Genomic DNA, 21,655 nt, shown 5'->3' on the forward strand with positions numbered 1-21,655 from the left:
CCCTTCCTATAACATGAGATGTGATATCCAACTCCTTCTATTCCAACTTGAGACCCTTCCTATAGCATGAGATGGGATATCCAACTCCTTCCAAATCCAATCCTGATACCCTTCCGATAGCATGAGATGTGATATCCCAATGCTTCTACAAAACCTGAGACCCATACCATGGCATGAGATGTGATATCAAACTCCCGTCCTATACCATGAGACTTGATATCTCAATGCTTCTAATACCAAACCTGAGACCGGTCCAATAACATGAGATGTGATATCCAAATCCTTCCCCTTCCAAACCTTAGACCCTTCCTTTATCATGAGATGTGATATCCAAGTCCTTCCCATTCCATTCCTGAGACCCTTCCTATAGCATGAGATGTGATATCTCAATGCTTCTAATATTAAACCTGAGACCCTTCCTATAACATGAGATGTGATATCTCAATGCTTCTAATACCAAACCTGAGACCCTTCCTATAACATGAATTGTGATATCCAAATCCTTCCCATTCCAATCCTGAGACCCTTCCGATAGCAGAGATGTGATATCTCAATGCTTATACCAAACCTAAGACCCTTCCGATAGCATGAGATGTGATATCTCAATGCTTCTAATACCAAACCTGAGATCCTTCCAATAACATGAGATATGATGTCCAAATCCCTCCCCTTCCAAACCTTAGACCATCCCTTTAGCATGAGATTTGATATCCAACTCCTTCCCATTCCAATCCTGAGACCCTTCTGATGGCATGAGATGTGATATCTCAATGCCTCTAAAACCAAACCTGAGATCCTACCTCTAACATGAAATGTGATATCCAACTCCTTCCCCTTCCAACCCTGAGAGCCTTCCTATAGAATGAGATGTGATATCCAAGTCCTTCCCATTCCAATCCTGAGACCCTTCCTATAACATGAGATGTGATATCCAACTCCTTCCCATTCCAATCATGAGACCCTTCCTATAGCTTGAGATGTGATATCCAACTCCTTCTCATTTTAATTCTGAGACCCGTCCTATACCATGAGACTTGATACCTCAATGCTTCAAATACCAAACCTGAGACCGGACCTATAACATGAGATGTGATACCCAAATCCGTCCCCTTCCAAACCTTAGACCCTTCCTATAGCATTAGATGTGATATCTCATTGCTTCTAATACCAAACCTGAGACCCTTCCTATAACGAGATGGGATATCCAACTCCTTCCCATTCCAATCCTGAGACCCTTCAGATAGCAGAGATGTGATATCCAACTCCTTCCCATTCCAAACCTGAGACCCTTCCTATAGCATGAGATGTTATAATTTAATGCTTCTAAAACCAAACCTGAGAACCATCCTATAACCTGTGAAATCCAAATCCTTCCCTTTCCAAACCTGAGACCCTTCCGATAGCATGAGATGTGATATCTCAATGCTTCTAAAACCAAACATGAGAACCATCCTATAACATGAGATGTGAAATCCAAATCCTTCCCTTTCCAAACCTGAGACCCTTCCTATAGCTTGAGATGAAATATCAAACTCCTTCCCATTCCAATCCTGAGATAGCTTGAGATGTGATATCCAACTCCATCCCATTCCAATCCTGAGACCCTTCCGATAGCATGAGATGTGATAGCTCAATGCTTCTAATATCAAAACTGAGACCCTCCCAATAGTATGAGATGTGAATTCTAAGTCCTTCCCATTCCTATCCTGAGACCCTTCCGATAGCAGAGATGTGATATCTCAATGCTTATACCAAACCTGATGACCCTTCCTATGGCATTAGATGTGATATCCAACTCCTTCCCATTCCAATCCTGAGTTCCTTCCTATAGCATGAGATGTGATATCTCAATGCTTCTATCAAACCTGATACCCTTCCTTTAGCATGAGATGTGATATTCAACTCCTTCCCTTCCTATAGCATGAGATGTGATATCCAAATCCTTCCCATTCCAATCCTGAGACCCTTCCTATAGCATGAGATGTGATATCTCAATGCCTCTAATACCAAACCTGAGATCCTTCCTTGAACATGAAATGTGATATCCCACTCCTTCCCTTTCCAAACCTGAGAGTCTACCTATAGCATGAGATGTGATATCCAAGTCCTTCCCATTCCAATCCTTAGACACTTCCTACAGCATGAGATGTGATATCTCAATGATTCTATTACCAAACCTGAGACCCGTCCTATAACATGAGATGGGATATCCAACTCCTTCCCATTTCAATCCTGAGAAACTTCTGATAGCAGAGATGTGATATCTCAATGCTTAGACCAAACCTGAGACCCTTCCTATAACATGAGATGTGATATCCAACTCCTTCCCGTTCCAAACCTGAGACCCTTTCTATAGCAAGAATCTAATATCCAACTCCTTCCCATTCCAATCCTGAGACCATTCCTATAGCATGAGATGTGATATCTCAATGCTTCTAATACCAAACCTGAGATCCTTCCTATGACATGAGATGTGATATCCAATTCCTTCCCATTCAAAACCTGAGACCCTTCCTATAGCATGAGATGTGATATCTCAATGCTTCTAATACCAAACCTGAGATCCTTCCTATAACATGAGATGTGATATCCAAATCCTTCCCCTTCCAAACCAGAGACCCTCCCTTTAGCATGAGATGTGATATCCAACTCCTTCCCATTCCAATCCTGAGACATTTCTGATAGCATGAGATGTGATATCTCAATGCCTCTAATACCAAACCTGAGATCCTACCTCTAACATGAAATGTGATATCCAACTCCTTCCCCTTGCAAACCTGAGAGCCTTCCTATAGCATGAGATGTGATATCGAATTATTTCCCATTCCAATCCTGAGACCCTTCCTATAACATGAGATGTGATATCCAACTCCTTCCCATTCCAACCTGAGACCCTTCCAATAGCATGAGATGGGATATCCAACTACTTCCAAATCCAATCCTGATACCCTTCCGATAGCATGAGATGTGATATCTCAATCCCTCTAATACCAAACCTGAGATCCTTCCTATAACATGAGATGTGATATCAAAATCCTTCCCCTTCCAAACCTGAGACCCTCCCTTTAGCATGAGATGTGATATCCAACTCCTTCCCATTCCAATCCTGAGACCCTTCTGATAGCATGAGATGTGATATTCAATGCCTCTAATACCAAACCTGAGATCTTACCTCTAACATAAAATGTGATATCCAACTCCTTCCCTTTCCAAACGTGAGAGCCTCCCTATAGCATGAGATGGGATATTCAAGTCCTTCCCATTCCAATCCTGAGACCCTTCCTATAGCATGAGATGTGATATCTCAATGCTTCTAATACCAAACCTGAGACCCTTCCTATAACATAAGATGGGATATCCAACTCCTTCCCATTCCAATCCCGAGACCCTTCTGATAGCAGAGATGTGATATCTCAATGCTGATACCAAACCTGAGACCCTTCCTATGGCATGAGATGTCATATACAACTCCTTCCCATTCCAATCCTGAGACCCTTCCTATAGCATGAGATGTGATATCTCAATGCTTATACCAAACCTGAGACCCTTCCTATAGCATGAGATGTGATATCCAACTCCTTCCCATTCCAATCCTGAGACCCTTTCTATAACATGAGATGTGATGTCTCAATGCTTCTAATACCAAACCTGAGATCCTTCCTATGGCATGAGATGTCATATAAAACTCCTTCCCATTCCATTCCTGAGACCCTTCCTATAGCATGAGATGTGATATCCAACTCCTTCCCATTCCAATCCTGAGACCCTTCCTATAGCATGAGATGTGATATCCAAATCCTTCCCATTCCAATCGTGAGACCCTTCCTATAGCATGAGATGTGATATCCAAAACCTTCCCTTTCCAAAACTGAGAGCCTACCTATAGCATGAGATGTGATATCCAACTCCTTCCCATTCCAATCCTGAGACCCTTCCTATAGCATGAGATGTGATATCTCAATGCTTCTAATACCAAACCTGAGACCCTTCCTATAACATAAGATGGGATATCCAACTCCTTCCCATTCCAATCCTGAGACCCTTCCGATAGCAGAGATGTGATATCTCAATGCTGATACCAAACCTGAGACCCTTCCTATGGCATGAGATGTCATATACAACTCCTTCCCATTCCAATCCTGAGACCCTTCCTATAGCATGAGATGTGATATCTCAATGCTTATACCAAACCTGAGACCCTTCCTATAGCATGAGATGTGATATCCAACTCCTTCCCATTCCAATCCTGAGACCCTTCCTATAACATGAGATGTGATGTCTCAATGCTTCTAATACCAAACCTGAGATCCTTCCTATGGCATGAGATGTCATATAAAACTCCTTCCCATTCCATTCCTGAGACCCTTCCTATAGCATGAGATGTGATATCCAACTCCTTCCCATTCCAATCCTGAGACCCTTCCTATAGCATGAGATGTGATATCCAAATCCTTCCCATTCCAATCGTGAGACCCTTCCTATAGCATGAGATGTGATATCCAAAACCTTCCCTTTCCAAAACTGAGAGCCTACCTATAGCATGAGATGTGATATCCAACTCCTTCCCATTCCAATCCTGAGACCCTTCCTATAGCATGAGATGTGATATCTCAATGCTTATACCAAACCTGAGACCCTTCCTATAGCATGAGATGTGATATCCAAATCCTTCCCATTCCAATCCTGAGACCCTTCCTATAGCATGAGATGTGATATCCAAATCCTTCCCCTTCCAAACCTGAGACCCTCCCTTTAGCATGAGTTGTGATATCCAACTCCTTCCCATTCCAATCCTGAGACCCTTCTGATAGCATGAGATGTTATATCTCAATGCCTCTAATACCAAACCTGAGATCCTACCTCTAACATGAAATGTGATATCCAACTCCTTCCCCTTCTAAACCTGGGAGCCTTCCTATAACATGAGATGTGATATCGAAGTGCTTCCCATTCCAATCCTGAGAGCCTTCCTATAACATGAGATGTGATATCCAACTCCTTCCCATTCCAATCCTGAGACCCTTACTATAGCATGAGATGTGATGTCTCAATGCTTCTAATACCAAATCTGAGATCCTTCCTATAACATGAGATGTGATATCCAACTCCTTCCCTTTGCAATCTTGAGACCGTTTCTATAGCATGAGATGTGATATCTCAATGCTTATACCAAACCTGAGACCCTTCCTATAGCATGGGATGTGATATCCAAATCCTTCCCATTCCAATCGTGAGACCCTTCCTATAGCATGAGATGTGATATCTCAATGCCTCTAATACCAAACCTGAGATCCTACCTCTAAAATGAAATTTGATATGCAACTCCTTCTCCTTCCAAACCTGATAGCCTTCCTATAGCATGAGATGTGATATCCAAGTCCTTCCCATTCCAATCCTGATACCCTTCCTATAACATGAGATGTGATATCCAATTCCTTCCCATTCCAACCTGAGACCCTTCCTATAGCATGAGATTGGATATTCAACTCCTTCCAAATCCAATCCTGATACCCTTCCGATAGCATGAGATGTGATATCCCAATGCTTCTACAAAACCTGAGACCCATACCATGGCATGAGATGTGATATCAAACTCCTTCCCATTCCAATCCTGACACCCTTCCTATAGCTTGAGATGTGATATCCAGCTCCTTCCCATTCCAATTCTGAGACCCGTCCTATACCATGGGACTTGATATCTCAATGCTTCTAATACCAAACCTGAGACCGGTCCTATAACATGAGATGTGATATCCAAATCCTTCCCCTTCCAAACCTTAGACCCTTCCTTTATCATGAGATGTGATATCCAAGTCGTTCCCATTCCAATCCTGAGACCCTTCCTATAGCATGAGATGTGATATCTCAATGCTTCTAATACCAAACCTGAGACCCTTGCTATAACATGAGATGTGATATTCAAGTCCTTCCCATTCCAATCCTGAGACCCTTCCTATAGCATGAGATGTGATATCTCAATGCTTCTAATACCAAACATGAGACCCTTCCTATAATGAGATGGGATATCCAACTCCTTCCCATTCCAATCCTGAGACCCTTCCGATAGCAGAGATGTGATATCTCAATGCTTATACCAAACCTGAGACCCTTCCTATGGCATGAGATGTCAAATACAACTCCTTCCGATTCCAATCCTGAGACCCTTCCTATAGCATGAGATGTGATATCTCAATGCTTCTAATAATAAACCTGAGATCCTTCCTATAACATGAGATGTGATATCCAACTCCTTCCCATTCCAAACCTGAGACCCTTCCGATTGCATGAGATGTGATATCAAACTTCTTCCCATTCCAATCCTGAGATAGCTTGAGATGTGATATCCAACTCCTTCCCATTCCAATCCTGAGACCCTTCCTATACCATGAGATGTGATATCTCAATGCTTCTAATACCAAACCTGACACCCGTCCTAAAACATGAGATGTGAGATCCAAATCCTTCCCCTTCCAAACCTGAGATCTTTCCTTTAGCATGAGATGTGATATCCAACTCCTTCCCATTCCAATCCTGAGACCCTTCCTATAGCATGATATGTGATATCACAATTTTTCTAATACCAAACCTGAGATCCTTCCTATAACATGAGATGTGTATCCAACTCCTTCCCATTCCAAACCTGAGACCCTTCCTATAGCCTGAGATGTGATATCTCAATGCTTCTAATACCAAAGCTGAGATCCTTCCTATGACATGAGATGTGATATCCAATTCCTTCCCATTCCAAACCTGAGACCCTTCCTATAGCATGAGATGTGATATCTCAATGCTTCTAATACCAAACCTGAGATCCTTCCTATAACATGAGATGTGATATCCAAATCCTTCCCCTTCCAAACCAGAGACCCTCCCTTTAGCATGAGATGTGATATCCAACTCCTTCCCATTCCAATCCTGAGACATTTCTGATAGCATGAGATGTGATATCTCAATGCCTCTAATACCAAACCTGAGATCCTACCTCTAACATGAAATGTGATATCCAACTCCTTCCCCTTGCAAACCTGAGAGCCTTCCTATAGCATGAGATGTGATATCGAAGTATTTCCCATTCCAATCCTGAGACCCTTCCTATAACATGAGATGTGATATCCAACTCCTTCCCATTCCAACCTGAGACCCTTCCTATAGCATGAGATGGGATATCCAACTACTTCCAAATCCAATCCTGATACCCTTCCGATAGCATGAGATGTGATATCTCAATCCCTCTAATACCAAACCTGAGATCCTTCCTATAACATGAGATGTGATATCAAAATCCTTCCCCTTCCAAACCTGAGACCCTCCCTTTTGCATGAGATGTGATATCCAACTCCTTCCCATTCCAATCCTGAGACCCTTCTGATAGCATGAGATGTGATATTCAATGCCTCTAATACCAAACCTGAGATCCTACCTCTAACATGAAATGTGATATCCAACTCCTTCCCTTTCCAAACGTGAGAGCCTCCCTATAGCATGAGATGGATATTCAAGTCCTTCCCATTCCAATCCTGAGACCCTTCCTATAGCATGAGATGTGATATCTCAATGCTTCTAATACCAAACCTGAGACCCTTCCTATAACATAAGATGGGATATCCAACTCCTTCCCATTCCAATCCCGAGACCCTTCCGATAGCAGAGATGTGATATCTCAATGCTGATACCAAACCTGAGACCCTTCCTATGGCATGAGATGTCATATACAACTCCTTCCCATTCCAATCCTGAGACCCTTCCTATAGCATGAGATGTGATATCTCAATGCTTATACCAAACCTGAGACCCTTCCTATAGCATGAGATGTGATATCCAACTCCTTCCCATTCCAATCCTGAGACCCTTTCTATAACATGAGATGTGATGTCTCAATGCTTCTAATACCAAACCTGAGATACTTCCTATGGCATGAGATGTCATATAAAACTCCTTCCCATTCCATTCCTGAGACCCTTCCTATAGCATGAGATGTGATATCCAACTCCTTCCCATTCCAATCCTGAGACCCTTCCTATAGCATGAGATGTGATATCCAAATCCTTCCCATTCCAATCGTGAGACCCTTCCTATAGCATGAGATGTGATATCCAAAACCTTCCCTTTCCAAAACTGAGAGCCTACCTATAGCATGAGATGTGATATCCAACTCCTTCCCATTCCAATCCTGAGACCCTTACTATAGCATGAGATGTGATATCTCAATGGTTCTAATACCAAACCTGAGACCCTTCCTATAACATAAGATGGGATATCCAACTCCTTCCCATTCCAATCCTGAGACCCTTCCGATAGCAGAGATGTGATATCTCAATGCTGATACCAAACCTGAGACCCTTCCTATGGCATGAGATGTCATATACAACTCCTTCCCATTCCAATCCTGAGACCCTTCCTATAGCATGAGATGTGATATCTCAATGCTTATACCAAACCTGAGACCCTTCCTATAGCATGAGATGTGATATCCAACTCCTTCCCATTCCAATCCTGAGACCCTTCCTATAACATGAGATGTGATGTCTCAATGCTTCTAATACCAAACCTGAGATCCTTCCTATGGCATGAGATGTCATATAAAACTCCTTCCCATTCCATTCCTGAGACCCTTCCTATAGCATGAGATGTGATATCCAACTCCTTCCCATTCCAATCCTGAGACCCTTCCTATAGCATGAGATGTGATATCCAAATCCTTCCCATTCCAATCATGAGACCCTTCCTATAGCATGAGATGTGATATCCAAAACCTTCCCTTTCCAAAACTGAGAGCCTACCTATAGCATGAGATGTGATATCCAACTCCTTCCCATTCCAATCCTGAGACCCTTCCTATAGCATGAGATGTGATATCTCAATGCTTATACCAAACCTGAGACCCTTCCTATAGCATGAGATGTGATATCCAAATCCTTCCCATTCCAATCCTGAGACCCTTCCTATAGCATGAGATGTGATATCCAAATCCTTCCCCTTCCAAACCTGAGACCCTCCCTTTAGCATGAGATGTGATATCCAACTCCTTCCCATTCCAATCCTGAGACCCTTCTGATAGCATGAGATGTTATATCTCAATGCCTCTAATACCAAACCTGAGATCCTACCTCTAACATGAAATGTGATATCCAACTCCTTCCCCTTCTAAACCTGGGAGCCTTCCTATAACATGAGATGTGATATCGAAGTGCTTCCCATTCCAATCCTGAGAGCCTTCCTATAACATGAGATGTGATATCCAACTCCTTCCCATTCCAATCCTGAGACCCTTACTATAGCATGAGATGTGATGTCTCAATGCTTCTAATACCAAATCTGAGATCCTTCCTATAACATGAGATGTGATATCCAACTCCTTCCCTTTGCAATCTTGAGACCGTTTCTATAGCATGAGATGTGATATCTCAATGCTTATACCAAACCTGAGACCCTTCCTATAGCATGAGATGTGATATCCAAATCCTTCCCATTCCAATCATGAGACCCTTCCTATAGCATGAGATGTGATATCCAAATCCTTCCCTTTCCAAAACTGAGAGCCTACCTATAGCATGAGATGTGATATCCAACTCCTTCCCTTTGCAATCTTGAGACTGTTTCTATAGCATGAGATGTGATATCTCAATGCTTATACCAAACCTGAGACCCTTCCTATAGCATGGGATGTGATATCCAAATCCTTCCCATTCCAATCGTGAGACCCTTCCTATAGCATGAGATGTGATATCTCAATGCCTCTAATACCAAACCTGAGATCCTACCTCTAAAATGAAATTTGATATGCAACTCCTTCCCCTTCCAAACCTGATAGCCTTCCTATAGCATGAGATGTGATATCCAAGTCCTTCCCATTCCAATCCTGATACCCTTCCTATAACATGAGATGTGATATCCAATTCCTTCCCATTCCAACCTGAGACCCTTCCTATAGCATGAGATTGGATATTCAACTCCTTCCAAATCCAATCCTGATACCCTTCCGATAGCATGAGATGTGATATCCCAATGCTTCTACAAAACCTGAGACCCATACCATGGCATGAGATGTGATATCAAACTCCTTCCCATTCCAATCCTGACACCCTTCCTATAGCTTGAAATGTGATATCCAGCTCCTTCCCATTCCAATTCTGAGACCCGTCCTATACCATGGGACTTGATATCTCAATGCTTCTAATACCAAACCTGAGACCGGTCCTATAACATGAGATGTGATATCCAAATCCTTCCCCTTCCAAACCTTAGACACTTCCTTTATCATGAGATGTGATATCCAAGTCGTTCCCATTCCAATCCTGAGACCCTTCCTATAGCATGAGATGTGATATCTCAATGCTTCTAATACCAAACCTGAGACCCTTGCTATAACATGAGATGTGATATTCAAGTCCTTCCCATTCCAATCCTGAGACCCTTCCTATAGCATGAGATGTGATATCTCAATGCTTCTAATACCAAACATGAGACCCTTCCTATAATGAGATGGGATATCCAACTCCTTCCCATTCCAATCCTGAGACCCTTCCGATAGCAGAGATGTGATATCTCAATGCTTATACCAAACCTGAGACCCTTCCTATGGCATGAGATGTCAAATACAACTCCTTCCGATTCCAATCCTGAGACCCTTCCTATAGCATGAGATGTGATATCTCAATGCTTCTAATAATAAACCTGAGATCCTTCCTATAACATGAGATGTGATATCCAACTCCTTCCCATTCCAAACCTGAGACCCTTCCGATTGCATGAGATGTGATATCAAACTCCTTCCCATTCCAATCCTGAGATAGCTTGAGATGTGATATCCAACTCCTTCCCATTCCAATCCTGAGACCCTTCCTATACCATGAGATGTGATATCTCAATGCTTCTAATACCAAACCTGACACCCGTCCTAAAACATGAGATGTGAGATCCAAATCCTTCCCCTTCCAAACCTGAGATCTTTCCTTTAGCATGAGATGTGATATCCAACTCCTTCCCATTCCAATCCTGAGACCCTTCCTATAGCATGATATGTGATATCACAATTTTTCTAATACCAAACCTGAGATCCTTCCTATAACATGAGATGTGTATCCAACTCCTTCCCATTCCAAACCTGAGACCCTTCCTATAGCCTGAGATGTGATATCTCAATGCTTCTAATACCAAAGCTGAGATCCTTCCTATGACATGAGATGTGATATCCAATTCCTTCCCATTCCAAACCTGAGACCCTTCCTATAGCATGAGATGTGATATCTCAATGCTTCTAATACCAAACCTGAGATCCTTCCTATAACATGAGATGTGATATCCAAATCCTTCCCCTTCCAAACCAGAGACCCTCCCTTTAGCATGAGATGTGATATCCAACTCCTTCCCATTCCAATCCTGAGACATTTCTGATAGCATGAGATGTGATATCTCAATGCCTCTAATACCAAACCTGAGATCCTACCTCTAACATGAAATGTGATATCCAACTCCTTCCCCTTGCAAACCTGAGAGCCTTCCTATAGCATGAGATGTGATATCGAAGTATTTCCCATTCCAATCCTGAGACCCTTCCTATAACATGAGATGTGATATCCAACTCCTTCCCATTCCAACCTGAGACCCTTCCTATAGCATGAGATGGGATATCCAACTACTTCCAAATCCAATCCTGATACCCTTCCGATAGCATGAGATGTGATATCTCAATCCCTCTAATACCAAACCTGAGATCCTTCCTATAACATGAGATGTGATATCAAAATCCTTCCCCTTCCAAACCTGAGACCCTCCCTTTAGCATGAGATGTGATATCCAACTCCTTCCCATTCCAATCCTGAGACCCTTCTGATAGCATGAGATGTGATATTCAATGCCTCTAATACCAAACCTGAGATCCTACCTCTAACATGAAATGTGATATCCAACTCCTTCCCTTTCCAAACGTGAGAGCCTCCCTATAGCATGAGATGGGATATTCAAGTCCTTCCCATTCCAATCGTGAGACCCTTCCTATAGCATGAGATGTGATATCTCAATGCTTCTAATACCAAACCTGAGACCCTTCCTATAACATAAGATGGGATATCCAACTCCTTCCCATTCCAATCCCGAGACCCTTCCGATAGCAGAGATGTGATATCTCAATGCTGATACCAAACCTGAGACCCTTCCTATGGCATGAGATGTCATATACAACTCCTTCCCATTCCAATCCTGAGACCCTTCCTATAGCATGAGATGTGATATCTCAATGCTTATACCAAACCTGAGACCCTTCCTATAGCATGAGATGTGATATCCAACTCCTTCCCATTCCAATCCTGAGACCCTTTCTATAACATGAGATGTGATGTCTCAATGCTTCTAATACCAAACCTGAGATACTTCCTATGGCATGAGATGTCATATAAAACTCCTTCCCATTCCATTCCTGAGACCCTTCCTATAGCATGAGATGTGATATCCAACTCCTTCCCATTCCAATCCTGAGACCCTTCCTATAGCATGAGATGTGATATCCAAATCCTTCCCATTCCAATCGTGAGACCCTTCCTATAGCATGAGATGTGATATCCAAAACCTTCCCTTTCCAAAACTGAGAGCCTACCTATAGCATGAGATGTGATATCCAACTCCTTCCCATTCCAATCCTGAGACCCTTACTATAGCATGAGATGTGATATCTCAATGGTTCTAATACCAAACCTGAGACCCTTCCTATAACATAAGATGGGATATCCAACTCCTTCCCATTCCAATCCTGAGACCCTTCCGATAGCAGAGATGTGATATCTCAATGCTGATACCAAACCTGAGACCCTTCCTATGGCATGAGATGGCATATACAACTCCTTCCCATTCCAATCCTGAGACCCTTCCTATAGCATGAGATGTGATATCTCAATGCTTATACCAAACCTGAGACCCTTCCTATAGCATGAGATGTGATATCCAACTCCTTCCCATTCCAATCCTGAGACCCTTCCTATAACATGAGATGTGATGTCTCAATGCTTCTAATACCAAACCTGAGATCCTTCCTATGGCATGAGATGTCATATAAAACTCCTTCCCATTCCATTCCTGAGACCCTTCCTATAGCATGAGATGTGATATCCAACTCCTTCCCATTCCAATCCTGAGACCCTTCCTATAGCATGAGATGTGATATCCAAATCCTTCCCATTCCAATCATGAGACCCTTCCTGTAGCATGAGATGTGATATCCAAAACCTTCCCTTTCCAAAACTGAGAGCCTACCTATAGCATGAGATGTGATATCCAACTCTTTCCCATTCCAATCCTGAGACCCTTCCTATAGCATGAGATGTGATATCTCAATGCTTATACCAAACCTGAGACCCTTCCTATAGCATGAGATGTGATATCCAAATCCTTCCCATTCCAATCCTGAGACCCTTCCTATAGCATGAGATGTGATATCCAAATCCTTCCCCTTCCAAACCTGAGACCCTCCCTTTAGCATGAGATGTGATATCCAACTCCTTCCCATTCCAATCCTGAGACCCTTCTGATAGCATGAGATGTTATATCTCAATGCCTCTAATACCAAACCTGAGATCCTACCTCTAACATGAAATGTGATATCCAACTCCTTCCCCTTCTAAACCTGGGAGCCTTCCTATAACATGAGATGTGATATCCAACTCCTTCCCATTCCAATCCTGAGACCCTTACTATAGCATGAGATGTGATGTCTCAATGCTTCTAATACCAAATCTGAGATCCTTCCTATAACATGAGATGTGATATCCAACTCCTTCCCTTTGCAATCTTGAGACCGTTTCTATAGCATGAGATGTGATATCTCAATGCTTATACCAAACCTGAGACCCTTCCTATAGCATGAGATGTGATATCCAAATCCTTCCCATTCCAATCGTGAGACCCTTCTTATAGCATGAGATGTGATATCTCAATGCCTCTAATACCAAACCTGAGATCCTACCTCTAAAATGAAATTTGATATGCAACGCCTTCCCCTTACAAACCTGATAGCCTTCCTATAGCATGGGATGTGATATCCAAATCCTTCCCATTCCAATCGTGAGACCCTTCCTATAGCATGAGATGTGATATCTCAATGCCTCTAATACCAAACCTGAGATCCTACCTCTAAAATGAAATTTGATATGCAACTCCTTCCCCTTCCAAACCTGATAGCCTTCCTATAGCATGAGATGTGATATCCAAGTCCTTCCCATTCCAATCCTGATACCCTTCCTATAACATGAGATGTGATATCCAATTCCTTCCCATTCCAACCTGAGACCCTTCCTATAGCATGAGATTGGATATTCAACTCCTTCCAAATCCAATCCTGATACCCTTCCGATAGCATGAGATGTGATATCCCAATGCTTCTACAAAACCTGAGACCCATACCATGGCATGAGATGTGATATCAAACTCCTTCCCATTCCAATCCTGACACCCTTCCTATAGCTTGAGATGTGATATCCAGCTCCTTCCCATTCCAATTCTGAGACCCGTCCTATACCATGGGACTTGATATCTCAATGCTTCTAATACCAAACCTGAGACCGGTCCTATAACATGAGATGTGATATCCAAATCCTTCCCCTTCCAAACCTTAGACCCTTCCTTTATCATGAGATGTGATATCCAAGTCGTTCCCATTCCAATCCTGAGACCCTTCCTATAGCATGAGATGTGATATCTCAATGCTTCTAATACCAAACCTGAGACCCTTGCTATAACATGAGATGTGATATTCAAGTCCTTCCCATTCCAATCCTGAGACCCTTCCTATAGCATGAGATGTGATATCTCAATGCTTCTAATACCAAACATGAGACCCTTCCTATAATGAGATGGGATATCCAACTCCTTCCCATTCCAATCCTGAGACCCTTCCGATAGCAGAGATGTGATATCTCAATGCTTATACCAAACCTGAGACCCTTCCTATGGCATGAGATGTCAAATACAACTCCTTCCGATTCCAATCCTGAGACCCTTCCTATAGCATGAGATGTGATATCTCAATGCTTCTAATAATAAACCTGAGATCCTTCCTATAACATGAGATGTGATATCCAACTCCTTCCCATTCCAAACCTGAGACCCTTCCGATTGCATGAGATGTGATATCAAACTTCTTCCCATTCCAATCCTGAGATAGCTTGAGATGTGATATCCAACTCCTTCCCATTCCAATCCTGAGACCCTTCCTATACCATGAGATGTGATATCTCAATGCTTCTAATACCAAACCTGACACCCGTCCTAAAACATGAGATGTGAGATCCAAATCCTTCCCCTTCCAAACCTGAGATCTTTCCTTTAGCATGAGATGTGATATCCAACTCCTTCCCATTCCAATCCTGAGACCCTTCCTATAGCATGATATGTGATATCACAATTTTTCTAATACCAAACCTGAGATCCTTCCTATAACATGAGATGTGTATCCAACTCCTTCCCATTCCAAACCTGAGACCCTTCCTATAGCCTGAGATGTGATATCTCAATGCTTCTAATACCAAAGCTGAGATCCTTCCTATGACATGAGATGTGATATCCAATTCCTTCCCATTCCAAACCTGAGACCCTTCCTGTAGCATGAGATGTGATATCTCAATGCTTCTAATACCAAACCTGAGATCCTTCCTATAACATGAGATGTGATATCCAAATCCTTCCCCTTCCAAACCAGAGACCCTCCCTTTAGCATGAGATGTGATATCCAACTCCTTCCCATTCCAATCCTGAGACATTTCTGATAGCATGAGATGTGATATCTCAATGCCTCTAATACCAAACCTGAGATCCTACCTCTAACATGAAATGTGATATCCAACTCCTTCCCCTTGCAAACCTGAGAGCCTTCCTATAGCATGAGATGTGATATCGAAGTATTTCCCATTCCAATCCTGAGACCCTTCCTATAACATGAGATGTGATATCCAACTCCTTCCCATTCCAACCTGAGACCCTTCCTATAGCATGAGATGGGATATCCAACTACTTCCAAATCCAATCCTGATACCCTTCCGATAGCATGAGATGTGATATCTCAATCCCTCTAATACCAAACCTGAGATCCTTCCTATAACATGAGATGTGATATCAAAATCCTTCCCCTTCCAAACCTGAGACCCTCCCTTTAGCATGAGATGTGATATCCAACTCCTTCCCATTCCAATCCTGAGACCCTTCTGATAGCATGAGATGTGATATTCAATGCCTCTAATACCAAACCTGAGATCCTACCTCTAACATGAAATGTGATATCCAACTCCTTCCCTTTCCAAACGTGAGAGCCTCCCTATAGCATGAGATGGATATTCAAGTCCTTCCCATTCCAATCCTGAGACCCTTCCTATAGCATGAGATGTGATATCTCAATGCTTCTAATACCAAACCTGAGACCCTTCCTATAACATAAGATGGGATATCCAACTCCTTCCCATTCCAATCCCGAGACCCTTCCGATAGCAGAGATGTGATATCTCAATGCTGATACCAAACCTGAGACCCTTCCTATGGCATGAGATGTCATATACAACTCCTTCCCATTCCAATCCTGAGACCCTTCCTATAGCATGAGATGTGATATCTCAATGCTTATACCAAACCTGAGACCCTTCCTATAGCATGAGATGTGATATCCAACTCCTTCCCATTCCAATCCTGAGACCCTTTCTATAACATGAGATGTGATGTCTCAATGCTTCTAATACCAAACCTGAGATACTTCCTATGGCATGAGATGTCATATAAAACTCCTTCCCATTCCATTCCTGAGACCCTTCCTATAGCATGAGATGTGATATCCAACTCCTTCCCATTCCAATCCTGAGACCCTTCCTATAGCATGAGATGTGATATCCAAATCCTTCCCATTCCAATCGTGAGACCCTTCCTATAGCATGAGATGTGATATCCAAAACCTTCCCTTTCCAAAACTGAGAGCCTACCTATAGCATGAGATGTGATATCCAACTCCTTCCCATTCCAATCCTGAGACCCTTACTATAGCATGAGATGTGATATCTCAATGGTTCTAATACCAAACCTGAGACCCTTCCTATAACATAAGATGGGATATCCAACTCCTTCCCATTCCAATCCTGAGACCCTTCCGATAGCAGAGATGTGATATCTCAATGCTGATACCAAACCTGAGACCCTTCCTATGGCATGAGATGTCATATACAACTCCTTCCCATTCCAATCCTGAGACCCTTCCTATAGCATGAGATGTGATATCTCAATGCTTATACCAAACCTGAGACCCTTCCTATAGCATGAGATGTGATATCCAACTCCTTCCCATTCCAATCCTGAGACCCTTCCTATAACATGAGATGTGATGTCTCAATGCTTCTAATACCAAACCTGAGATCCTTCCTATGGCATGAGATGTCATATAAAACTCCTTCCCATTCCATTCCTGAGACCCTTCCTATAGCATGAGATGTGATATCCAACTCCTTCCCATTCCAATCCTGAGACCCTTCCTATAGCATGAGATGTGATATCCAAATCCTTCCCATTCCAATCATGAGACCCTTCCTATAGCATGAGATGTGATATCCAAAACCTTCCCTTTCCAAAACTGAGAGCCTACCTATAGCATGAGATGTGATATCCAACTCCTTCCCATTCCAATCCTGAGACCCTTCCTATAGCATGAGATGTGATATCTCAATGCTTATACCAAACCTGAGACCCTTCCTATAGCATGAGATGTGATATCCAAATCCTTCCCATTCCAATCCTGAGACCCTTCCTATAGCATGAGATGTGATATCCAAATCCTTCCCCTTCCAAACCTGAGACCCTCCCTTTAGCATGAGATGTGATATCCAACTCCTTCCCATTCCAATCCTGAGACCCTTCTGATAGCATGAGATGTTATATCTCAATGCCTCTAATACCAAACCTGAGATCCTACCTCTAACATGAAATGTGATATCCAACTCCTTCCCCTTCTAAACCTGGGAGCCTTCCTATAACATGAGATGTGATATCGAAGTGCTTCCCATTCCAATCCTGAGAGCCTTCCTATAACATGAGATGTGATATCCAACTCCTTCCCATTCCAATCCTGAGACCCTTACTATAGCATGAGATGTGATGTCTCAATGCTTCTAATACCAAATCTGAGATCCTTCCTATAACATGAGATGTGATATCCAACTCCTTCCCTTTGCAATCTTGAGACCGTTTCTATAGCATGAGATGTGATATCTCAATGCTTATACCAAACCTGAGACCCTTCCTATAGCATGAGATGTGATATCCAAATCCTTCCCATTCCAATCATGAGACCCTTCCTATAGCATGAGATGTGATATCCAAATCCTTCCCTTTCCAAAACTGAGAGCCTACCTATAGCATGAGATGTGATATCCAACTCCTTCCCTTTGCAATCTTGAGACTGTTTCTATAGCATGAGATGTGATATCTCAATGCTTATACCAAACCTGAGACCCTTCCTATAGCATGGGATGTGATATCCAAATCCTTCCCATTCCAATCGTGAGACCCTTCCTATAGCATGAGATGTGATATCTCAATGCCTCTAATACCAAACCTGAGATCCTACCTCTAAAATGAAATTTGATATGCAACTCCTTCCCCTTCCAAACCTGATAGCCTTCCTATAGCATGAGATGTGATATCCAAGTCCTTCCCATTCCAATCCTGATACCCTTCCTATAACATGAGATGTGATATCCAATTCCTTCCCATTCCAACCTGAGACCCTTCCTATAGCATGAGATTGGATATTCAACTCCTTCCAAATCCAATCCTGATACCCTTCCGATAGCATGAGATGTGATATCCCAATGCTTCTACAAAACCTGAGACCCATACCATGGCATGAGATGTGATATCAAACTCCTTCCCATTCCAATCCTGACACCCTTCCTATAGCTTGAAATGTGATATCCAGCTCCTTCCCATTCCAATTCTGAGACCCGTCCTATACCATGGGACTTGATATCTCAATGCTTCTAATACCAAACCTGAGACCGGTCCTATAACATGAGATGTGATATCCAAATCCTTCCCCTTCCAAACCTTAGACCCTTCCTTTATCATGAGATGTGATATCCAAGTCGTTCCCATTCCAATCCTGAGACCCTTCCTATAGCATGAGATGTGATATCTCAATGCTTCTAATACCAAACCTGAGACCCTTGCTATAACATGAGATGTGATATTCAAGTCCTTCCCATTCCAATCCTGAGACCCTTCCTATAGCATGAGATGTGATATCTCAATGCTTCTAATACCAAACATGAGACCCTTCCTATAATGAGATGGGATATCCAACTCCTTCCCATTCCAATCCTGAGACCCTTCCGATAGCAGAGATGTGATATCTCAATGCTTATACCAAACCTGAGACCCTTCCTATGGCATGAGATGTCAAATACAACTCCTTCCGATTCCAATCCTGAGACCCTTCCTATAGCATGAGATGTGATATCTCAATGCTTCTAATAATAAACCTGAGATCCTTCCTATAACATGAGATGTGATATCCAACTCCTTCCCATTCCAAACCTGAGACCCTTCCGATTGCATGAGATGTGATATCAAACTCCTTCCCATTCCAATCCTGAGATAGCTTGAGATGTGATATCCAACTCCTTCCCATTCCAATCCTGAGACCCTTCCTATACCATGAGATGTGATATCTCAATGCTTCTAATACCAAACCTGACACCCGTCCTAAAACATGAGATGTGAGATCCAAATCCTTCCCCTTCCAAACCTGAGATCTTTCCTTTAGCATGAGATGTGATATCCAACTCCTTCCCATTCCAATCCTGAGACCCTTCCTATAGCATGATATGTGATATCACAATTTTTCTAATACCAAACCTGAGATCCTTCCTATAACATGAGATGTGTATCCAACTCCTTCCCATTCCAAACCTGAGACCCTTCCTATAGCCTGAGATGTGATATCTCAATGCTTCTAATACCAAAGCTGAGATCCTTCCTATGACATGAGATGTGATATCCAATTCCTTCCCATTCCAAACCTGAGACCCTTCCTATAGCATGAGATGTGATATCTCAATGCTTCTAATACCAAACCTGAGATCCTTCCTATAACATGAGATGTGATATCCAAATCCTTCCCCTTCCAAACCAGAGACCCTCCCTTTAGCATGAGATGTGATATCCAACTCCTTCCCATTCCAATCCTGAGACATTTCTGATAGCATGAGATGTGATATCTCAATGCCTCTAATACCAAACCTGAGATCCTACCTCTAACATGAAATGTGATATCCAACTCCTTCCCCTTGCAAACCTGAGAGCCTTCCTATAGCATGAGATGTGATATCGAAGTATTTCCCATTCCAATCCTGAGACCCTTCCTATAACATGAGATGTGATATCCAACTCCTTCCCATTCCAACCTGAGACCCTTCCTATAGCATGAGATGGGATATCCAACTACTTCCAAATCCAATCCTGATACCCTTCCGATAGCATGAGATGTGATATCTCAATCCCTCTAATACCAAACCTGAGATCCTTCCTATAACATGAGATGTGATATCAAAATCCTTCCCCTTCCAAACCTGAGACCCTCCCTTTAGCATGAGATGTGATATCCAACTCCTTCCCATTCCAATCCTGAGACCCTTCTGATAGCATGAGATGTGATATTCAATGCCTCTAATACCAAACCTGAGATCCTACCTCTAACATGAAATGTGATATCCAACTCCTTCCCTTTCCAAACGTGAGAGCCTCCCTATAGCATGAGATGGGATATTCAAGTCCTTCCCATTCCAATCGTGAGACCCTTCCTATAGCATGAGATGTGATATCTCAATGCTTCTAATACCAAACCTGAGACCCTTCCTATAACATAAGATGGGATATCCAACTCCTTCCCATTCCAATCCCGAGACCCTTCCGATAGCAGAGATGTGATATCTCAATGCTGATACCAAACCTGAGACCCTTCCTATGGCATGAGATGTCATATACAACTCCTTCCCATTCCAATCCTGAGACCCTTCCTATAGCATGAGATGTGATATCTCAATGCTTATACCAAACCTGAGACCCTTCCTATAGCATGAGATGTGATATCCAACTCCTTCCCATTCCAATCCTGAGACCCTTTCTATAACATGAGATGTGATGTCTCAATGCTTCTAATACCAAACCTGAGATACTTCCTATGGCATGAGATGTCATATAAAACTCCTTCCCATTCCATTCCTGAGACCCTTCCTATAGCATGAGATGTGATATCCAACTCCTTCCCATTCCAATCCTGAGACCCTTCCTATAGCATGAGATGTGATATCCAAATCCTTCCCATTCCAATCGTGAGACCCTTCCTATAGCATGAGATGTGATATCCAAAACCTTCCCTTTCCAAAACTGAGAGCCTACCTATAGCATGAGATGTGATATCCAACTCCTTCCCATTCCAATCCTGAGACCCTTACTATAGCATGAGATGTGATATCTCAATGGTTCTAATACCAAACCTGAGACCCTTCCTATAACATAAGATGGGATATCCAACTCCTTCCCATTCCAATCCTGAGACCCTTCCGATAGCAGAGATGTGATATCTCAATGCTGATACCAAACCTGAGACCCTTCCTATGGCATGAGATGTCATATACAA

Source organism: Ambystoma mexicanum, chromosome 2p (genome assembly GCF_040938575.1).
Source record: "Ambystoma mexicanum isolate Mex_15411 chromosome 2p, UKY_AmexF1_1, whole genome shotgun sequence".
NCBI lineage: Eukaryota > Metazoa > Chordata > Amphibia > Caudata > Ambystomatidae > Ambystoma > Ambystoma mexicanum.